A 12,034-nucleotide genomic window follows, 5' to 3' on the forward strand; every position below is an offset into this window, starting at 1 on the left:
ATGGCACTGGTGGGCGAAAGGAGAAAAAGACCAGCTCGGAAAGCCAGTCGCGCGAGGTTGAAGCACTCAAGGAGCAAGTGGCGCGGATTCCGAAGATGGTCCAAGAGCAAGTGCAACAACAACTGGGATCGACGCTTACCAGCATTATGCCTACCTTGATTCATGGGATAACGACGTGGATTGCGGGTGGCCAATAGGGGCCGCCCCCGATTCCCAGCTTCAAGGCCAGCCACTCACACAACGCACAGGCGGCGCCATTGGTGTCTCCGGCGGCGGCGGTATTGGTGTCTATGACGGCGGCGCCGGTACTGGTGTCTACGGCGGTGGCGCCATTGGTGTCTCCGGCGGCGGCGGTATTGGTGTCTCCGACGCCGGCATTGGAGCTTAATGCACCCGGGTGTACGCCGGCCGGCACCTCGCCAGCAAGCGGCCCCTCCGTCAGTTGCACACCCGTCGTTGGCGGTGCCTCGACATTAGCCGAGCTCGACGGCATCACGGTAACTAAGCCTCTCGGCCGAGGACTTCATCTCCTTGCCTTTGACTGGGCATTCCTTACGCCCTACATGTTTTCGTAGGGCGCTGCCAACGTTCATTGCACTCTCCTACACTTCGTGGGCGGCGAGTTGGTCGATGTCGCCAAGGGCAGAATCGTTCAACCGGGCAACCCCGTGTTCCACGGTAATCCGACGCCACCCACAAAGTAGAGGGTTGAAGTGGTTCGGGTGCTGCCAGGCTGCGACGAGCTGTTACCTCCGATTCCACCCACTGGGGCCGACGAAGATGATGAGATGACCCTCAGCGCCTGCGTAAGCTGGCCCCTGCTTTGGCCGAAGAGCCAGATTCGTTTGGGGGCGGGGGACACCACCCCACAGACAAGACCGCCAGTCGTGCCGGCGCCAAGCCATGGCAAGAACGCGCAACGCTACCGGACATGCCGGACATCCCTATGGCACAGGATCCGGACATGCATATGGCATAGGATCCAGACGACGACGACAACGACGATGGTACATTTACCAACGTCGATAAGTACTTTGCCGAACATGGGTACGGTGATGAGTTCTGCGGGCCTCCTTCTCAAGAACCCAAACAAGACGATCGCGATCTAGCTGGTACGGCGGAGAAACCCAATTGCAACAGGCATCGTCTGGCGTTCAGTTCTCGGGAGACGCCTCCAGCTGCCGCCTTCACCAAGCCTCAGATAGCGGAGGTGCCAAATATTATCAGCCCAACACGCTCAAGAAGGCGGTCTGTGAGCAGAACTCGGTCCCATTACAGCAGATCAAGAAGAAGGGCCGGAAACGGCCGACTAAAAAGGCCGCCGGTGCGAGCCAGTCGGCACCGAGTACGATCCGTGCTTAGGACGGGCCACCTTCACCTAAGGATATCTCGAGGAGGGTGCATGTGGCGGGTAGGGCGATGCTACCGACAAATATGCTCAATGCTGCAACCGGTGCTATGCGGAGTCTGCATGACAGTGTTCTTTCTTTGGAGAAGCGGCGTCTCAGAGAGAATGATGTGTCCAAGGTGCCAGAGGGCAAGGGCTTTGTGGATGGTGCCATCAGGGGTACGATCGTCCTGCGGTTTGATGACATCTTTGCTATGTTCAACCTTCATCCGCTGCACTACACCTTCGTTCGGCTATTTTCGCTGAGTATGGAGATGCGGATCATTAGAGACAAGACCACAGGGCTTGGTTTTGGAAGCGGTTGCAGCTACGGAAAGCTGAGAGTCTCACGCATCCAACGGCGGCATCGGCTGGAGTTGAGGTGGCCGGAGCTGATGGCCACGAGCTCTTTTGCGGCCGTTGGAGTTCGGCCATGTACGGGGTTGGGGCTGCGGCGTGCAAACACACGAACTGAGGCGCTAGCGAGGCACTACGCGGTGCGGTAAGCATGTTAGGTAGCACGGGATGACCAAATGGTCGCTGGAGCGATGCCGGCGACAAGCTCGAGCGGAGGCGAGCCTCGGCCATGGCGGGGGATGGGGCTAGAGCATGCGAACGCGAGGGGGAGAAGAGGGGTTCGGGTCAGCGGCTCACCGCGAGTCCAACGAGCGCGAGGGCGAGGCCGGGGACGCTCTGTGGGCGGCGAATTGAGCGGCGGGGATCACCGGCACCGAGGTTGAAGAAGGCGTCAGGGATGGCGATGCGGTGCTTCCCAAGTTGCTTGGATCGAAGTGGAAGAAGTGGATGACAATGCGGAGCTCGGGGACGCGTCGGAGAGGCAAGGGGGTGGTTGTGGCTACGGCGACGACGAACAGCGGCAATGGCAGCGTTCGGTCGCGGGAGAGAGAGGGCGGCAGAGGAGAGGATGAGCGCAGGAGAGAGTGAGAGCGGTCCGGGGGGGTGCGTGGCGTCCTCTAGGCGCTTCGGGGCAGCAAGGAGACAGGCAGGCAAGGTGGAGGTGGCCGACGCGCGTCGGGCACGCGCCCGGCGTCCTTCTGGCGCAAGGAGGAGGATGAGGGCACATGGGCCTGGTGGGCTGGCTTCTCTCGTGGTCCAGGTAAGTTACAGGTACTCCCTCCTTCTCTGTTTTCTATTTTAATTACTGTTTTCTATTTTATTTCCTCTCTGTTTTGATTTAGTTTTAGCCACTAAATCATTTCATAAATTTTGTAGGTTATTATATGGCTTGCTAAAATATATACAAAGCCACTCACAAACTTGTAGAATTATTGAAGTTATATTTAATTTATATTAAATATAAATCCAAAGCAAATATTGGATTAATTCAAATGGCCAAAATAAATGTTTCTGAGCTCATAAAAATATTGGTTTGAATTTCAGCTCTTGCCAATAATTCTACAGAATAACAGAAACATTTTATTGGACTCATTTGAGAAGATTTTTAAAGTTGGTTATTTTTGAACTGATTTCTGAGGGTTTCAACAAACCTCAATTCAACTTTTAGAAATTAGACATGATGCATGGGTGCTCTCTTATGCAACTATTGCAAACAATTCTAGGGCTGTGACAACTCACCCCCACTAAACAAGAATCTTGTCCCGAGATTCAAGACGTGAGGTAAGAAGACAGAGGGGACACAAATCTAATGCAATCCTCATGACCCAACTGCTCTTCTCGAATATATTGATCCATTGCATTATATTGATCTTGGCGTCTTGCTTTGAGAACTATGTCCAACATGACAATGAGTAGAAAGGGACAATTTTTAGAAGAATCGATCTTCTTGAGGTTCGAGCAACTTAGGATCATCTTGATGATCACAAGATCAACTCACGGAATGAGACATAGAAACATCTCTGGAGCTGAGAGGCAAAACTTGCATTAGGAGCGATAGGAGAAACAATTTGACGAGGGTTTCCATAATGGGGCACCTCGGGGAAGGTGACTCGAAGAACTATTCCCTTATGTGGCAAAAAGAATTACTTTTGATACAAGATCATTGAAATTCTTTATACCAGCCTAAGGCATTCACAAATGATCATGTGAACGAATTCGAAAGAATGGCATACCCATACCAGAATGGATGATGTGGACTACCTTGTTGAAGACAACACAATGGATGATTTTGCTTATCATCGGCGATGGATGGGACCCATAGTAGGACCACTTTTGAAGATGATCCTAAACAGTAATTACTGAGGTGCAAGCTGGGAACCAAATGCAAATGCTGGGAATGATTCTGGTAACTAGGAATAACTCAACGAGAGTGATTCCACCGTTTGAATGGTCATAGCTTAATCGAGGAAACCAGGAGCACAAGAATCCCTCAGGAACAACTTATAGGATAAGCCGCATGAAATCCTCGCGGAGAAGATGGACAAATTGCCCAATCAAGATACCATAGTGATAGATTCTCCGGCTAGGTGCGTCGGCTAGAACATCAACCTTGTCGGGACCTACATCATAGATCTTGGAGAAGTTCCAACTATCATATCTGCCTGAGATTCAGACCTGGTTGGTAATAGGATATTTCAGACAGCATGTCTGGAGAAGGAGCAGTTGCAACACAAATTAACGAGATAATGTTGCGAGATTCTCGGGAAATGAACTAAGATAGCAAGCTCAAAACATGAGCTGGTTTTGCTAAACACATGTGAACACGCTGTCCCAGACAAGCATGACCATATAGTAGTCTTATCATAAAATACTACCGAGTTCAGGTGGGGAACCATCATCTAGGGTAACGAATTCTTGTGCATGACCTAGGATTGGCACAACAACTCCTTTTCCTTGAACAAATCAATCAGTGGCTTGGTGTGCTAGGGACACATATAGAACGAAGGTTGCAAGTCTCCGAACCACAGAATACTTCGCAGGTATGCATGACTGATTTGGGATGATTCCAAAAGAAGCAACATTGACTTTCTCGAATCCACAGCGGCAACTTGCATCAGATGCACATGAATTAGAGGAAGTCACTACTTTCATCCAAACATATGCTTCATGAACGAAACATGAAGAAATGTTTACACAATTTTCCAACACTAAGTTGATGTTCAACATGAGTCATGGGGGAAGACAAAATGCTGCTGATGAGTTCAACAGCAACTCATCAGAATTTCCATATCACTGGACTTCCACCATCATGTGAACACGGTGATAGCATTGGTCGGACCAAAAGATGTAATGGTGTATGCTCGAGGGATCAACCATGAGTAAGACGACATTATGAACATCGTTGGTTCTGATTTGACTTAACGATAGCCCATACTCGAATCAAAGTTTTGACAACGCAATATATCCAACAACTGATCACGAGGAACAATTGGTGAAGACATCATCTTCCTTCAACACACACACAAACACAAAGATAACCCTTCAGAAAGAACCAAATTCGGCAAAGTTTTTTATCTTCCAACTCTCCAAGTTGTTGTTTAGCTTAACCAACTAGCTCAGGGGTATCCAACACAGATTCTTGGAGAAGGGGTGGTTTACAGAAACCAACTTGATCACGAATTCAACATAGCGGTCAGGTGATAACCTGGTAACACTTCCGAGAAGATATCCGGAAAATCACGAACCACTGATGTGTTACTAAGCTCGAGAACAATCTTGCTTTTCAGAGCAAGACGATATGATCAAATAAGTAAGGGTTGACACTATCCTAACTCATTGATCGAAAAGTGCACCAGAAATAAGGACTAGGTAGCACGATAAACCTTAGGGTGATGATTCAATAATCAACACGCTAAGGATAAGATTATTGTCCATTATCTACCAAGCAACAGGGTTGCTAGGATTATTGATTTCACACATCGCAGTTTACTTGTCAGCATTCCAGTTACAACAACACGGGACCGAGGAATGAATAATGATGGAGAGAAGTATCACTTTATCAAGAGTTCATGGGAGGTTCTGCAATTCCTATGATATTCCTCACAGAAAGAGGGCAATACTTAAGGGTTGACCAGAATCAAAAGCTAGATTGGCACTTTGATCTGCGGAATACAACTGCTTTGACCCAATCCTAGATATGGATGAGGTACTGGAGTTTGTTTCTCCTAGTCATTCCGGAATGGAATGGCTTGACGGATCACATGAATAATAGGCATCGATAACACCAATGCACAACTACTCTTGACCAACAATTGATGGACGAGGTTCAGAATAAAACTAAAGAGGGACAACTCAAAGGAACATATAATTTTTCTGAGTTATGGATGCATGGATTAGCATGTTATTTCTTCCGGATAACCCATGCAGAAATGTTGAACTGGCAGAGTCACAATATAGAATGGAGAACTCATCAAGAGCACTCCCGTTGTGATCTTTTGGTTCAAGAGAACTCTTGCCATATTGGTTCATGGTATTGGAAGAACGTTGTACCACGGACCTCGAGAACTATCGCAAAGGTTACTAATATCCTAAAGGAACTATCAATACTATCAACATGAGGTAAGTAGGGTGAATCTCGGGTTCAAGAACCCATGGATAGAATACCTACTACTACATGGCATCACGGGGTGCTTCCGAGAATAATGGCCAGAATCACACACTGGGGATACAAAACATGGCTAGATCACTAGGTGACTCCCTAAAAGACCTAGGGTCATAATAATAGCTCCAACCTATAAACCGAGGCAATAGAGTACCTCAATGCACCGGTTAGTGTGCTTATTCTGACCAAAGGAACATCGAAAACGGGAAGAAGGAATTTACAAATGCATCAGATTGCTTAGAAACCTAGGATGACTCGGACATCATAACGGCTATAAATGCTCAAAAAGATTTGAGACATCCTGCAAAAATTGTGGCATAACCACTCAACATCACAATATCAAGGTTCCGAGGCCAGCTACGAACATATGGAAGTAGTAGGAACTGAACTGAGGCTTGAGCTCAGCAATCCTAGGCAACTACGGTTTAGTACCACGTCATCCTGAGAGATAGAAGAGAAGCCTAGTTCTAAACCCCGTAGAAAAGATAAGATGACTCAGATCAGAAGGTCATGTGTATAAGGAGTAAAAAGAGCCTTACATTCCCATTCACAATCAATTCCCTTATATAACTTAAGCATTTCTAGACACGACTTCGACCAGTTGGCTTGGTAATCCTACAGGCAGTCAGGCTCTGATACCAAAGTTGTTAGGACCCCGATTCTATGTCACACCGATCTAGCCTGTAACACCTCATACCACTTTGCGGCCTCACGCACGGTATCCCCACGGATGTCGCCTTACCATGGCCCGGGACCGTTTGCGCCTTTTGGCTCACATATATGATTGTGTCGCTAGCATCCATATGACAGAGAACCCGGGCCAACATGACTAGTCGTGAACCCAAAGTGGCACTAACTTACGGGGAAAGGCATACATGAATCAACATCGAGCATGTCGGTCAGCAGCGTGCGAATCCGGGCTATAGCACTGGGCTAATAGGACTCCGAGAACCCGGGCTGTAGCAGGCTAGGCAGGACTCTAGATGTCACCGTGTGACATTTCCCCGAAGGGATAGACACAGGAACGAAATGAATCGAATGCCGGCCAGTCAAGTGTTTCGGAGCAGTAGTGCTGGGCTAGCAGGACTCCCGTGAACCGGGCTGTAGCAGACTACTATGGCTCATGGAAGCACAAGACTACATTTCCCCAGAAGAGAGGTTACCAAGGATGAACAACTAGGTTGTCGGATCCCACACATACCAAGCATTTCAATCATACACACAATATGCTCGATATGTGTAAACACAACATGGCATCACAACAAGACTCTACGACTCAAAGTATTTATTCATTAGGCTCCGAGGAGCGAGATATTACAAACATGGGTCTCATGACCCATCATTCAGAGCATACAAATCAAGGCACATGCGGAAGCTTAACATGTCTGGGTACAGACATCTACAAATGAAAAGGGTTGAGAAGCCTGACTATCTACCAGATCCTACCGAGGGCACAAGATCGTAGCTGAGGTATCAAGCTAAACGTCTAAGTCCACGTGGAACTACTAGCGAGACGGAGGTCTCTTTTCAAAAATTAAAATAAGAAAATGTGAGTACAAAAGTACTCAGCAAGACTGACATCAGAACTAACTACATATGCATCGGTATCAACAAGGGGGGTGGTGGAGTTTAACTGTAGAAAGCCAGCTTCGACTCGGTGGCTATCTTAAACTACGACTGCAAGTAACTCTTTTGAGGTGGCGCACACGAGTCCACATATTCACCATATCAATACACCACTATGGATCCGCTCCCGTCTCCCTACAAGAACGCCATCCATAGCACTCACGCTTATCTTGTGCATTTTAGAGTATCCACTTTCACTTGTCTATGAACTATGCAAGGGGTCCAAGTTTCCATATCCGAGGAATCCGGCTATTCGAATAGATAATGATAACCCTGTAGGGGTGTACTTCTTCACACACGCTCTCACCACTTATCACCATATACACATCATGTATCTCGGCAACCTTCAAGCAGAAGCCTGGCGAGGGTGTCGGCCACGACCTGACTAACCACACAAGTCTCTAGTCCAGGTTTATCGCCTATTCGGGTTCCATCCGCGAGGAGATCCGGCCGGATTTTCGCTCACAGCCCCAAACGATGTGTGCAGGGTTCCCAAGACACCAAACGGGCGCCCGGTACACTGTGCCACGGTGTATCTACCGCATCATAGCCCACCCCTAGGGTCAGCGCTACGCACGAACGCCAACACATATCCTATAAACACCAGAAACTAGTTGCAACTCCTGGATAGAGGACTAGGGCAGTTAATAAGTTGAGAGGGTCAATTAAGGATCCCAATGAGTGGTAGTAGCTGTTCATGGATCACCAACACAGAACTCAGTTCCTGAGGACGGTTTCAATGAGACAACCCACCATGTAATCCTACATGGCCTCTCACCGCTACCTTTACCAAATCGTGTTCACACACTTAGCTCACACACAGTAGGACATGTTCATCGCCATTCCAATTCATCCCCGATGAATCAGACCTGACTCAACTCTAAGCAGTAGCAGGCATGACAAACAAGCATGAATGAGTAGGCACATCAGGGCTCAAACAACTCCTACTCATGCTAGTGGGTTTCATCTATTTACTGTGGAAATGACAGGTCATGCAGAGGAAAGGGTTCAACTACCGCAGCATGTAAGAGTTGAATCGTTGTTGTCCTAATGCAGTAAAAGAGAGCAGGAGCGAGAGAACAGGATTGTATCAGAATGAACAAGGGGGTTTTGCTTGCCTGGCACTCCTGAAGATAATATAGCTCTTCATCGGTGTGATCGAACTCATCGTTGGAACCACGTCTATCGAGAGGGGACAACCACCGACAAACACAGAAAGAACACAATCAATGCAATGCACAATATGATGCATGATCATGACATGTCGATATACTGTGATTTGAGCTAATGCAGCTAAGAACAGAAGGGTCTGAGTTGATTTGAACCAAAGGTTCAAAGTCAAATTCAAACCAAGAACTTATAAAGTGCATTATCATGTTTTGATCTAAATAGCAAGGTTAAGTTGTTTAAACATGCATGGAAGGGGCACAGGTGGATAGATTGGATTTTTCTAATCATTTTTCATATATAAATCTTTTCAATCTGAGTTATAGATTATTTTCTATGATTTTTAGAAGTTAAGATATTTCCTGAAATAAATAAATCATTTTTGATTTATTTAAAAACTAGAAAATAGATTACTACGTCAGCATTACGTCACCGTGACATCAGCAGGTCAAAGGCGCCAGCCCAGGTCAAACCTTATGGCTGGGACCCACACGTCAGTGAACCCACTACTAGGAAATAAGGGCTATAGATAGGATTGACACTAATGGCGCACCAGGGAATAGTGCACCACTACTATATACTAATGGCGCACCAGTTGGTGATGTGCCATTAGTGTGGAAGACACTAATGGCGCACCAGAAAATAGGTGCGCCACTAGTGATAATTATTTTTTTCATTTTTACATACATACTAATGGCGCATCCTACCGAAGTGCGCCAGTAGACAGGGAGTGCGCCAGTACTGAATTTTTTTTTATTCTTTTTTTTGCAAAACTACTAATGGCGCACTGCCTCACAGTGCGCCATTACTAGTTTAAACTACTAATGGCGCACCCTATAAAAGTGCGCCATTAGTATATATTTTTTTTTACTTTTCTGCAAAATTACTAATGGCGCACCACCTACAGGTGCGCCATTAGTAACCAGGGTTACTAATGGCGCATTTGCAGGTGGTGCGCCATTAGTAACCTGGGACCCCAACAAGATATTTTGGACAGCCACACCTACCCACTCACTTTCCCCACTTCATTCCCTCCACCTCCTTCTCCAAGCTTTCGGCTGCCTCCTCCTCCTCACCTCATTTCCACCATAGATTCATCAAAATTAAGTGGTGAAATTACCTTTTTTTGATAGGTAAGTAAGGGGAAAGCTATCTTCATGATGTTGCATATATGTTTGTGGTGTTGCATGTGTTTGTGGTGTTGCATATATGTTTGTGCTTGCAGGTACCGGTATTTGAAATGCGATAGTTGCCAATATTTTGCCGGAATGTTGATTCATTTCCGTTTCGGCGAGAATTTTGGCACTATGCATTCTTTTTGGTCCTATTTTTAGGGAAGGTCATGCCAATTTTTTTCTTGGTTCTAAAATATCGTTTTGCTCTACCCCGCAGGCGACCATGGTCTGCACGATGACCGAAGTCATCATGAATAGGTTTTTGAGCTCCGCGAAGGCCAAGATGCTTCAAAAGATCGAGACGGAGATAAGATGTCCGTGTCGAAGATGCAAGCTGAAGAGCCTTATTGCGGACCCAGATTCCAGGCAGGTGCGGGACCACCTGCTCTTGCGTGGTTTCATGGATGGCTATCGGTGGCAAGGTGATGAAGATGACTATGAAGTCGCCCATGGGGGCTGAGCAAGAACTGAGGAAGGGCAACAAGACAAGTACCACCGCAGCGAGGGCGGGCGAGAACACGAAGAATCTCTAGGACATGATCTCGACGGTGATGCTGTACACAGTCATCATGTAGAAGATGTCGTACATGATGATGAGGAAGATCAAGACGAAGGGCATGATCATGAAGATGAAGATGCCGGAGCAGACGACGATGGAGGCTGGGTGCAGGACCCTCATATTCAAGAGCTGCTTCTCAAGCAGACGAATAACGCAAGAGCTGCCGCCCGAGAGAAAGCCAAGCTGGATCAACTGGAGATAGACGCGGTTACTCCATTGTATGAAGCATGCAGGCCCGAGGATACCCGCCTGAAAGTAACGCTCATGGCTCTGGAGATGAAGGTAAAACACAAAATGACCGACGCATGCTTCGACGAGAACATGTCATTCTGGCATGAACGTCTTCCCAAGGGGAATAAGTGCCCGACCATTTTCGAGGTGGCGAAGAAAATCGTGTGTCCTCTGGATTTACCGCACGTGAAATACCATGTGTGCATGAACAATTGCATCATTTATCGGGACGAGCACGCGGAGTCTACCATATGTCCGGTGTGCGGCGTCACTCGATACAAGAAGAGGAAGAAAGCTCCTCGAAAATCAGTGTGGTACTTTCCAATCACTCCTTGTCTGCAGCGGTATTTCGCGGACACTAAGGTAGCAAAGCTCCTGCGTTGGCACGCGGATAGGGAGGAGAAGAAGTGGGAAGATGACGGAAATGATCCGGAGATAAATAAAAAAGATAAGATGCTGAGTCACCCTAAGGATGCGAGCCAGTGGCAAGCATTGAACTTCGAATACCCAGAATTTGGGAAGGATCCAAGGAACATCGTGTTGGGCGCGAGCACCGATGGAGTCAATCCGTTTCGCAGCCAGAGAAGCACACATAGCACCTGGCATGTGTTTGTGTGGATGTACAACCTTCCCCCCTAGTTGTGCATGAAGAGGAAGTACATTCACATGAGTATGCTAATTAAAGGGCCGAAACAACCAGGGAACGACATCAATCTGTATCTGGGGCTGCTGAAAGAGGAGCTAGACACACTGTGGAAAAGGCCAGCCAATATGTGGGATGCCGCAGAGAAAGAATATTTCCCTATGAGAGCCGCATTGCTCACGACGGTGCACGACTATCTCGGTTACGGATATCTCGCGGGGCAGGTAGTCCACGGATTTTCTGGATGCGTAAGGTGCATGGATGACACAACGTATCGCCAGCTAGATAGAGATCTCGGGTCTTCGAAAACCGTGTTCATGGGACATTGAAGGTGGCTTCGCAATGATGACCCATGGAGGAAACGCAAGGATCTGTTCGATGGTGAAACGGAACCCCGAAAACGCCCGCGTACGAGGAGCGGCGAGGAAATAGACGAGTTGTTGAAAAATTGGAAAGATTGCCCACTGCTGGGAAACAAGCAAAAGGCGCCAGAGTCGGGAAAGAAGCGAAAGGCGCCAGAGCCGCTGCTGAACGTATGGAAAACGAGGTCTGTTTTCTGGGACTTGCCATACTGGAAGATCCACCGTGTGCCTCACAGCCTTGATGCCATGCATATCACGAAGAACGTGTGCGAGAGTCTGCTTGGTACCCTGCTCAACATGCCAGAGAGGACCAAAGATGGGCCGAAAGCAAGGGCAGACTTGAAATCAATGGGCATCAGGCAGGA

The sequence above is a fragment of the Triticum urartu genome, chromosome 6A (assembly GCF_056163025.1).
Source record: "Triticum urartu cultivar PI428250 chromosome 6A, HENAU_Tu73, whole genome shotgun sequence".
Lineage (NCBI taxonomy): Eukaryota > Viridiplantae > Streptophyta > Magnoliopsida > Poales > Poaceae > Triticum > Triticum urartu.